Here is a 9,534-nt window from a genome sequence, read left to right as displayed (position 1 = left end):
AGCCTTCCCCCCTCTCTCTCCCCTGCAGCAACCGTGCAAATGCACACAAGATCACCCTAATAGAATTTGTAAGCCTCCAAATGAAGTGGATTGTAAAAGACAAAATGACCTGAGAAATGTTTTTTTTTTTTTCTGAGGCGGGGGTTCCTGTGGGGAGCAATGGATGAACGGGGGAGGTAAAGTGACAGGAAAAGGAGAGAGTAGAAGGGAAGTGAATACACTATGACTCCATTTGATTCTCATTTCTCTCATACTGCAACGAGTTGCCGGCTTGCATTATTGGAGACGAGTGGTTTTACAGTCATTAATTTACTGGCCCACCTACCGGAGCAGTCCATTATGGAATGCGCCAACGTCATCAGGATGGAACCTTTCGGGGTGACTCTGCTTTTAAAACATGTGTTTAATTAGGTGCCCATAAACATACAATGTAATATAAATATGGAAACTGTTAGTGGTGATTAAAAAAAACAATGGTCTCTGCAACAACTGTTGTCCCACGAATATTGCAGACTAGCAAAGAGCCCCTGGGGATAAAACTTGTAATGCTCATGTTTTCTATTTCCATAATGGAGAGGCATTGTTACCAAGGATTTGGACAGATTATGAGGATCAGACGGATGATCTCTTTGCAGTATACTCTTCTTCTGAGGATTTTATTTGGTGCCAGAATGACACAGCATGTCAGGACACCAAATGTCAAAGATAGAAACTGTGTCAATATAGTAAAAGATGGTAATCAGATCAGTGTGTTAGTGGGCACACTAATGTCTGATCAACATCCATTGCCACATACTAAAAGAAAAAACACAATACTTATATACAATTCCAGCTTTGCTGTTAAAAAGAAACTTTCTTTACTCTTTAGGAAGACTAAGAAAGCAAGAAGTAATCCACAAATATCAAACCAAATAGGTACTGCATGTGCTGATGAATAAGGATTGCATGTCACAGGAAAGGATTACAAATTAATCCTAAATAAATAATTTTAAATTTACAATAACCAATAAACTGCCCATCACCCTGAAACACAGGCATAAGTTGAAATAGCAAGCCGAAAGTAAAGATAAATGGTTGAATTAGTTAAACTTAGCTAAAAATCATAGAAAGAAATCTTTGAAATGGATAGCTAAAAGTAATGGATAAATAGTTTTATGTTAGCTATAGGAAAAAATATTCTAACAATAGGTGTAAAATATCATCCAGTTTATAATCCATTCATTAGAGCATATTTGAATGGTGCAGATGAAGGGGTATTTAAGCTTATGTGATAGTGTTGTGGGGGTACGGTACTTTAGATAAAAAAGGTTGGTAACCACTGCTGTATATAAGGGTCACTGCGTACTTTGCTCCCACATGCGATGTAGTAACGAGTCGTAGGGGAAAAACAGAGCAGATGAAAGTGGAAACCACATTCGTAACTTTGCCTCTTCTGTCCTAGTGACATGAGCAAAGTGATTTTGAGTTCAAATGGACCTTACAAGGCCTGATAATACCACAGCATTTTTCTAGTTTTAAATATTGAAGGTAATTTTGACAAGTCCTTATCAATTTTGAGTCATCAGAATTAATAAAAAGTAAATGATTCATCCTCCAACTAAATCCTCCACAATTAAAAGAGGATTATTGAGGGCAATACTTGTTTTGTTCCAGCAAAACTTTTATTACATGCCAAGCCTTTTCTCGCCACTCAGATTCCCAAGAGACTGTGCAGAATGCATGCTGTTGGTGAACAACGAGAAGCTCCATCTGTACTGGCTCGGCCTGTCTCAGCCCCAATCTCCTCCATATGCCAGCTGCTGAAAATATCTCCGTCTTGACAGAGCTGGTTTGCTGTGTGCTGCAGTTTAGATGAGCAACTCTCGAGGCACACTTTCTTTTTTATTGAGATAAATGACAACTCTGTGATGTATTTACAACTTCAGCTCCTTCCTGATGCTGCAGGATGCCAACGGCTGCCAGCCGCAGGGAGGCAGTGGAATTTGTGGTTGTCTGGCAGAACAAATTAATTTGAATCTAAATTTTAAAATGTTGCTTGGCTAATATGAAGTGACTGACCTCTATTCAACAGAAATTATATTTGGATTGTGTGCAATGGAGGTCAGATGAGACTAAATGGTTCAAGCCAACAGTTAGAGTAAGGTTGGATTGGGAGCTGTCATTTTCCAGACAATGTTATTAAGAAAAAGAACTATTAATCATCACCTGACAAAGCAAAACGGTAAAGGAGGAAGACAACACAAGCAATTGATTGCATGACTGTGCAAAGTGGAAGATATTTAGAAAAACTTGAACATACGCACACACAGATCCACTCTCCCACTCTTACTTCCCCAACATTTGTTCAAACTGTTCAAGACTAACGCATTGGCAAAGGATTACTGCAAAACAAAAATTGCTAAAGACATCATGAAACATAAATCCTTTTAAATCCTTCATGAGAGCGGAAGCGCAGCAGAGGAAAAACTGTTACATCCAAAGCATGCAGTGCGGGAAAGACAAGAAGTAGTCATGAATAGTTCAAGCTCAAGTGTACTAAGAAATGCACATCAATCAGTGCACTGGAGTCCGTCCAATAATCAGATGGATTTCAATTTGATGGATGATCATGTTACCCTGACTTTTTAACAGCGTTCAGAAAAGCTGTAATTCTACTTGGTAATGTTCACCTCAAATCAATCAAATCAACTCATGTGGACAGATGACAACCCCTGACAAGGAAACCCTTGTTTTCATCCATCAAGGCAGAAAGGAGTTGTTTATTCTGAAGGTGAGGCACCTTAGAGTTACGCTGTAAGGAAGTCAAGTTTCTTTGACCTTGCTGTCTGTGTGAGTGAACTGGTACACGGTTCGCAGGCTTTGTTTCTGCCAGCTAGGTGAACATTGCAACGCTTCAAAAGCCTCTCTTCACTGAACCAAGTGTGGAATTCTCAAATCAAATGAAAAATTACTCTCATGACCGAGGCGTCATCTGCTCAAATGCACCACAGTGGGTAAAACGGCTGACGATGCAGCTGCAGTTGCCTGGTCAAGGGTCTCAACAGATTTTTTTTCCACCTTTACAGTAAGTGGTTCACTCATGATAATGGGCTCAGCCTGAGGAAACAAAGTATGGGGCATTGACACAGCAAAACAGGAATACACAATCAGTACAATCTGATTTCTGTTAAAGCAAATAAAAAAATTTTATTTTCTGCAAATGTTTCTTTTGATATTAACAACTGCATGTGTAAAAGGACAACATCTCAAGGACATGAACGCTTATCTGACAGCATCTGTTAACATGCTGTTGCTGTTGGCAAAAGATCAAATTCATGCGGTACATGAAATTAATTATTTAGAATCCAGTTTTTACATCGATCCCTCCTTAACTTCAATCAGAGGAAGAAACCTTTCAGCTTTTCTTATGACTAAAAAAACTTAAGAGTGGCCACTTTTGCATGATTGATTCCACTATCATGAGATCGCAATTAATTCATTAACAATGATTTATTATGATGTGATATCAGACTGTTTTTCTGAGATGATGAATGAATTTGCTCATTTAACAAATTATGGAAGCCTTAAGTTCAAGCAATATGGGAAGAGGGCACAGTGCAGCTTCTCTCTGTGATAGACCTCCATCATTGATGTCTAGTCTCTCCTTTATCTGACATTGTCTTTCAACACTTTTGGTTCAGGCCAATAAACTCAGCTAAGGAGGCCTGCGATCCAAGACACTGTAACAAGACAATCTCCTAATGTAATTATACGGAAACAATTTCATTATCACAAGATACAAAGTTGTGATCAAAATAAAAAATGTCTTAAGATGATAAATTAATTACTTAAAAAATATCTCTTGACAATGCACTAATTAATTCAGAAGAAACACAACCAACATAAACAAACAAAAGTTATCTTCTGGTGTATTATGGTAGCAGGCATATTTTCCTTTAATACAGTGTGTGTTTGTACTGTGTGAAGCTTCTTTCTAGGCAATAATATATTCAGGCTCTACATAGCAGTAGTAAAGAAAACCTGCATTAAAATCATTCTTAATAGTGATTCTAATGAATTCTATTAACATTTAGCACAAGGTCTGGCTTTTTGAATTTGCACAGGGCTAATTTGAATATTATGTTACAAGGCAAATTAAGGTCTATTAAGCAGTTTTGACTCCTTAAAAACATACTGAGGGTTGCCATGGCGATCTGCCTCAGATCTTATGTTAAGTATACAGTCCATGTCTTTTTGCTCCCAGCTTGCAGGTTGTGATCACACACAGCTTGTAATCATATGCAGGGCTCTCACAGGCCCAGAGGTAATGAAAGGAATACTTCTGAAGGCTTTGATGGGCCTGTATAGCATAATGAATACATCGAGGAGAGTGAGAGCATTGATTCAGCCTACTATATCTTGACACATTAGAACACTATTTGACAGGAGTGCTGGAAACAGCACCGCACTCTGAATGGCAGGCTACAAAACACATTGACAGACTGCTTGTGACAGATGGATGGTGAAGTGGTCCAATCTGGCAAACAGACTAGAAATACTGCAGGTTGTCTTTTGCCTGCCAGACTCAAGGTGCAATTCAGGTCTTAAGGTGTGCAGATCTCCACCCTGAGTGACATTATCAATAAGCCATCCATCATTAACTAGAGCCATTTCATACTTTCTGAGGAATGATGTTGAGGATTATTAGATTCCATCAAATCTCTTGCCTACATTTCCAAACCCAGTTCTCTTACCATTGTGACTGGACTGAATATCATCTAGGGAAATAGTATAATATCCTGCAGCCTGAGAGACTGTTCTGTATCCATTTGATATCCTGTAACACCATGTAAAAGTCATCTGAACCGTGTAAAATCTCAATGGGTATGTCCACCCATATGTACAATAGGGAGGGCGAATCATTTGAGCTCAGTATTGAACAATGGATCTCAGGAGGAGTGTTGAAGACAAAGCTAGCGCCGGTTGCTTAGCATATTAATGAGAACCATGCTTAAATACTGTGAGCATACCATTAGTCACACACATTATAATTCTCCCAACCACATTTATCGGAGCCAACGGAAATCTATATCCCGCTGTTCTTTTAATTGCTCTAGTCAAAGAGGTTCCTCCAATCCACATGTAAGGTCAGCAGCACAGCTGCTGGAAAGAGTTTAAGTGACTTAAGCAAATCACATTTCAGAGGCAAGCAGTTTGAAAAGTGGATGATCTTATTGTTTATATCAAGAGATTTATCATTTCAACAACATATTAAGTGTTATAGAAAGAAAGAAATATGAGCATCTATTTCTGTTCACTCAGCAAAGCTCCACTGAGCTTGTGCAGAAACATTTACACTGCAGCCACTGCATCCTGATGTATAACAAATAGTTTGGAGGAGTGGGTTTTGTCGAGAAGCTACCTTGTTTTATGACCCCCTCATACTGAAGCTGGTGTGGTCACTAAAATGTCTACGTAGTCTATTCTTCGCTTCACAACAAATACATGTAAAACACAACTCAGTCCTCTGAAACTACAAAAATACGTCATTTGTCCATACCCCTCAAGAATGAAAGTTTCCAACCTGAGTCTGTGTCTTCAAAAGTCATTACAACTCACTGTTGAGAAAGATTTAGGGAAAATCATGGTTTGGGTTAAAATGACAACTAAGGTTGAGGACCTTTGTTGTCATGGTTAATAACCACATGGTTATGGTTCGGGAACAATTGTTAAAATGCTTTTAAAAACCAGCACTGACTGTTAAAGTCGGAGGTTTTGAGTATCTTGGACTCTACTCCAGTTCATTGGATTTCAATTGAAACAGAGGGCTGACTTTCAGCTGTGAGGGTATTTGGCAGCATTCAAATCTATATTTGGTGAAGATATAAATGATCTAAATTAAAACAAAAAATGAGCACAATTTTCAGTTTCAATTTGAGCCAGCCGTATAGGGTTGTAATCATAGATCAAAATAACTAGGTCACAGAACTGTCCCTAAACCAGCGCAACATTTCAGGTAAAACTAGTCACTCACTAGCAAATGTTTGAGTTGGAGAAACTTGAAAGAGTTTACAGTCCTATAATAGCTCAAGTTCATGTACAGTGGTGTGAAAAAGTGGTGTCGAACAGCATCGTGTCGATGAAGAACGATCGACTTGACCAGCTCCAGTGGACGTGTTGCTTACACACATGTGACTCTATTCATCTCTTCGAAGCACGCGATTGCCACACATGTGTCCGGAACAGGATAACAAGCAAAAGGCTACACAGGAGTGAAAGGCACGTCATCTGAAATAGGAGACAGAGTACTTGTGGCAACAAGGGGAGAGGGAGAAAAAGCTGGTGACTGGAACGCCAACAGTGGCCACAGTCAAACGAAGAAACCTGTAGACCACACACGTACAAGCCTGGAGGACATTGGTACCAGGCGCACAAAGTGAGTGCCCGTGCAATCTCTCTTGGACACTCCAGCGCTTCCTATCCTGTGGGACACTGAAGAGAGGATCCCTGTGTGACTGCTCGGATAGACCGAGGAACGCTTTGTCGAGATGAACTCTTGGATCGCATCCTATGGACGAGATTCACAAGCAGACAGTTGCATGGGACTCGATGGCACGTGGATGCCAGAGGCACGCAGTCGGAATTTGAGTGAAGGGCTATTCAGACCAGTCCCGCGCCGCTCACGTCAGGGAGCTTCAGAGTGGACTACTGCCGGCAGTCTGTGGCGTCATATCATCAGAGCCTCTGAAACATGGCCCAAAGCACGCAGCCAGAGACGTTTGATTCTGAACAAGTCTTAGTTGTCAGACTGCTCGCTTACCTCCACCCCGTTACACTCAGCAGCACACAGAGGCGAGATGTAGAGACACGCGTACTCCAGCGGTGACTCGAGTTCCATACACAGTTTACTCAGGAGCACCCCGTCAGCCTCACAGACAGGTAGTCAGGATGCGAGGGCACGGTCTAGGAAAACAGGTTATCACTCATCGGTCTATGGTTCCAAGCCCGTTGGCCTTCAGGGCGACTGCTTGTAGGTTCTGTTCGAGAAGTCTCAGTCCACCTTCTTACATTGTTCCCTTAGAGCGCGCACAGATAATGTCTTTGGTTACCTTTTTTCATGTCGTATTTAGTGGAGTATCGATTCCTGAAGGACACGTTGTGGACTTATGTCATGATATGAAGTGTGTAAGTTATTGCCTGACCAGATGTTTGTCAATGCGCTGTCAACACCAGCGCATGATGATTCCACTCCTACAGGGAGGGGCTAAGGCTTGATCCCGCTCCTTTGGCTTCCCTCTAGCCTTTAACGAGGCAGCTTATACAGCTATGTCAGAGTTTACCAACTCTTCAGTGCACCCTGATGGTTTCACATTCAGTGTTCAATCGTCCTACGATGTCGTCATATTGGGGCCCTTATCCCGAGGTATCTGGGTCTGAGATTCTTCGGTGAAACTTCCTAGGGAGGGGAGCTGGTGTAACGATGTGTCGTTTAGCGTTTCAGTGTATCATTTCGACAATCCATTCCTTCGTATCCTACTTTCTTAGCGTTATTCTTACTTCTGTCATAGAACCTGTTTTTTGTCGTGATTCTACTTTTGGGCCGCGCGGAGGCTGTTTACTTTTGTGTATTGATTCGTTGGCGGTGTGACGTGTGTGTTGGTTGATTGTCACTTCCTGTGTTGTCCCGCTGAATTCTCCTCAGTACGCGGTGCCTAATGCTGAGGAGAGGTAAGACACCTGAGTGCTCTAGTTCACAAATTGATTTAAAATGTTAAACGCTAAATAGGGTTCTAATTTTTAACTTTAATAACTGTCCCGGTCAGTTCTTGTTCCTTGTTTATCACCGCGATTTTCGACTTTACCATGTGTAACACAGTTTCTATTGTGTACAGCATTTCTTGTGTGAATGTTAGCTACCTTTCTACGCGCTAGCTTAATGAAGAAGACCCATGTCGTTTCTCATGCGCACGTGGCTATTTTTCTCCCTCCTTTTAAAAAGGTGTGCTGTGGGGAACCGACAAAGTTTGCTGTACTAATTTTTAATGTGTGTTGTTACCAGGTATGATGAAGACTTCCCCTTGTTTTTTTGTGGATAGAATGTTATTTTTATACATGTGTTTTTTTATGTTTGTTCATGCTTTACTTTTACATTTATTAATGAAATATACAAATTGCCGTTGGTATGTGGGGAAATGCTTTTGATTTTATAATGATGTTTTGGAAGCTTATATGACACTTGAAATGTATTTGATTTATTTTTTAATAATGAACATTGCAACGTGTTATTGAGTAGCGGTGCGCTATTCTGAGGAGAGGTGTGGCTGTGGGAACGCAAAAGTTGCTGTTACTAATTTTGTGTGTTTGGACACAGTAGCGGTGCGCTATGCTGAGGAGAGATAGATATTCGCCGTACTGGCCCGCAGAAGTGTTGTCATCCCATTTCCATACATAAAGCCGAAAACGCAAGAGTCCAATTAACCAAGCGTCAGGCCAGAGCGCGGCTTACACGCAGAACCATACGCCACCACACTGCATCAACTTTGTCTGGCATGAGCTGTCTTGAAGATAATGCACAAGAAAGTCCGCAAACAGTTTGCTGAAGACAAGCAGACTAGGGACAATGGATTACTGAAACCATGTCCTGTGGTCTGAATGGAGTACCAAGAATGAACTTTTTTGGTTCCAGGTGGTGTATGCGTGTGGACGGCACGGTGAGGAGTAGCAAAGACAAGTGTGTCTTCCTAAACAGTCAAGCATGGTGGTGGGAGTGTCAATTGGTCCTGGGGCCTGCCGGCATTGGGAGTACAGTTCAATTGAGGGAACGCATGAATGCAACATGATTACTGTTGACATACTGAAGCAGAGCATGATCGCCTCGCTTTTTCGGAACTGGGCCGCGAAATTCCAACATGTATAACTGCCAAACACACATCCAAGAGACACTTCCTTGCTAAAGAAGGCTGAGGGTAAAGGTGAGTGGACTGGCCAATGATGTCCTCCAGACCTAAACCCTATTGAGCATCTGTGGGGCATCCTAAACGGAGGTGGAAGGACGGCAAGGTCCCACCAGCTCTGTGGAAATTGTTTTCAATGGAGGAGTTTGGAAAGAGGATTCAGTAGCAACCCTGTAAGCTCTGGTGAGCTCCTATTGCCAAGAGGGTTTAAGGCAGTGCTGAAAAATAATGGTGGCCACACAATATATCTGAAGCTTTTGCCCCTAATTTTGGACAATTCCAATTCAATTCAATTCAATTTTATTTGTATAGCGGCCAATTGAGTAGAAGTTATCTCAGGAACACTTTTAAAATAGAGATGTTAGAACGAACTCCTTAACATTTTACAGAGCCCAACACTTTCCGCCTTAGGAGTACTCACTTTTTTGTTGCACGGTTTAGAACAATTAATGGCTGTGTGTTGGTTATTTTGAGGGGACAGTAATTAACTAGTTATACAAGCTGTACACTGACCTTACCATTGTTTCAAGTGTAATTTTCAGTGTTGTCCATGAAAGTATATGAAATATTTGCCAGAAATGTGAGGGGTTGTACTCACTTT

The sequence above is a fragment of the Morone saxatilis genome, unplaced genomic scaffold (genome assembly GCF_004916995.1).
Source record: "Morone saxatilis isolate NCDOM2014 unplaced genomic scaffold, NCSU_SB_2.0 Contig20, whole genome shotgun sequence".
Classification (NCBI taxonomy): Eukaryota; Metazoa; Chordata; class Actinopteri; family Moronidae; genus Morone; species Morone saxatilis.
The sequence above is the reverse complement of the archived record's forward strand: the minus strand, read 5'-3'. Positions refer to the sequence as shown.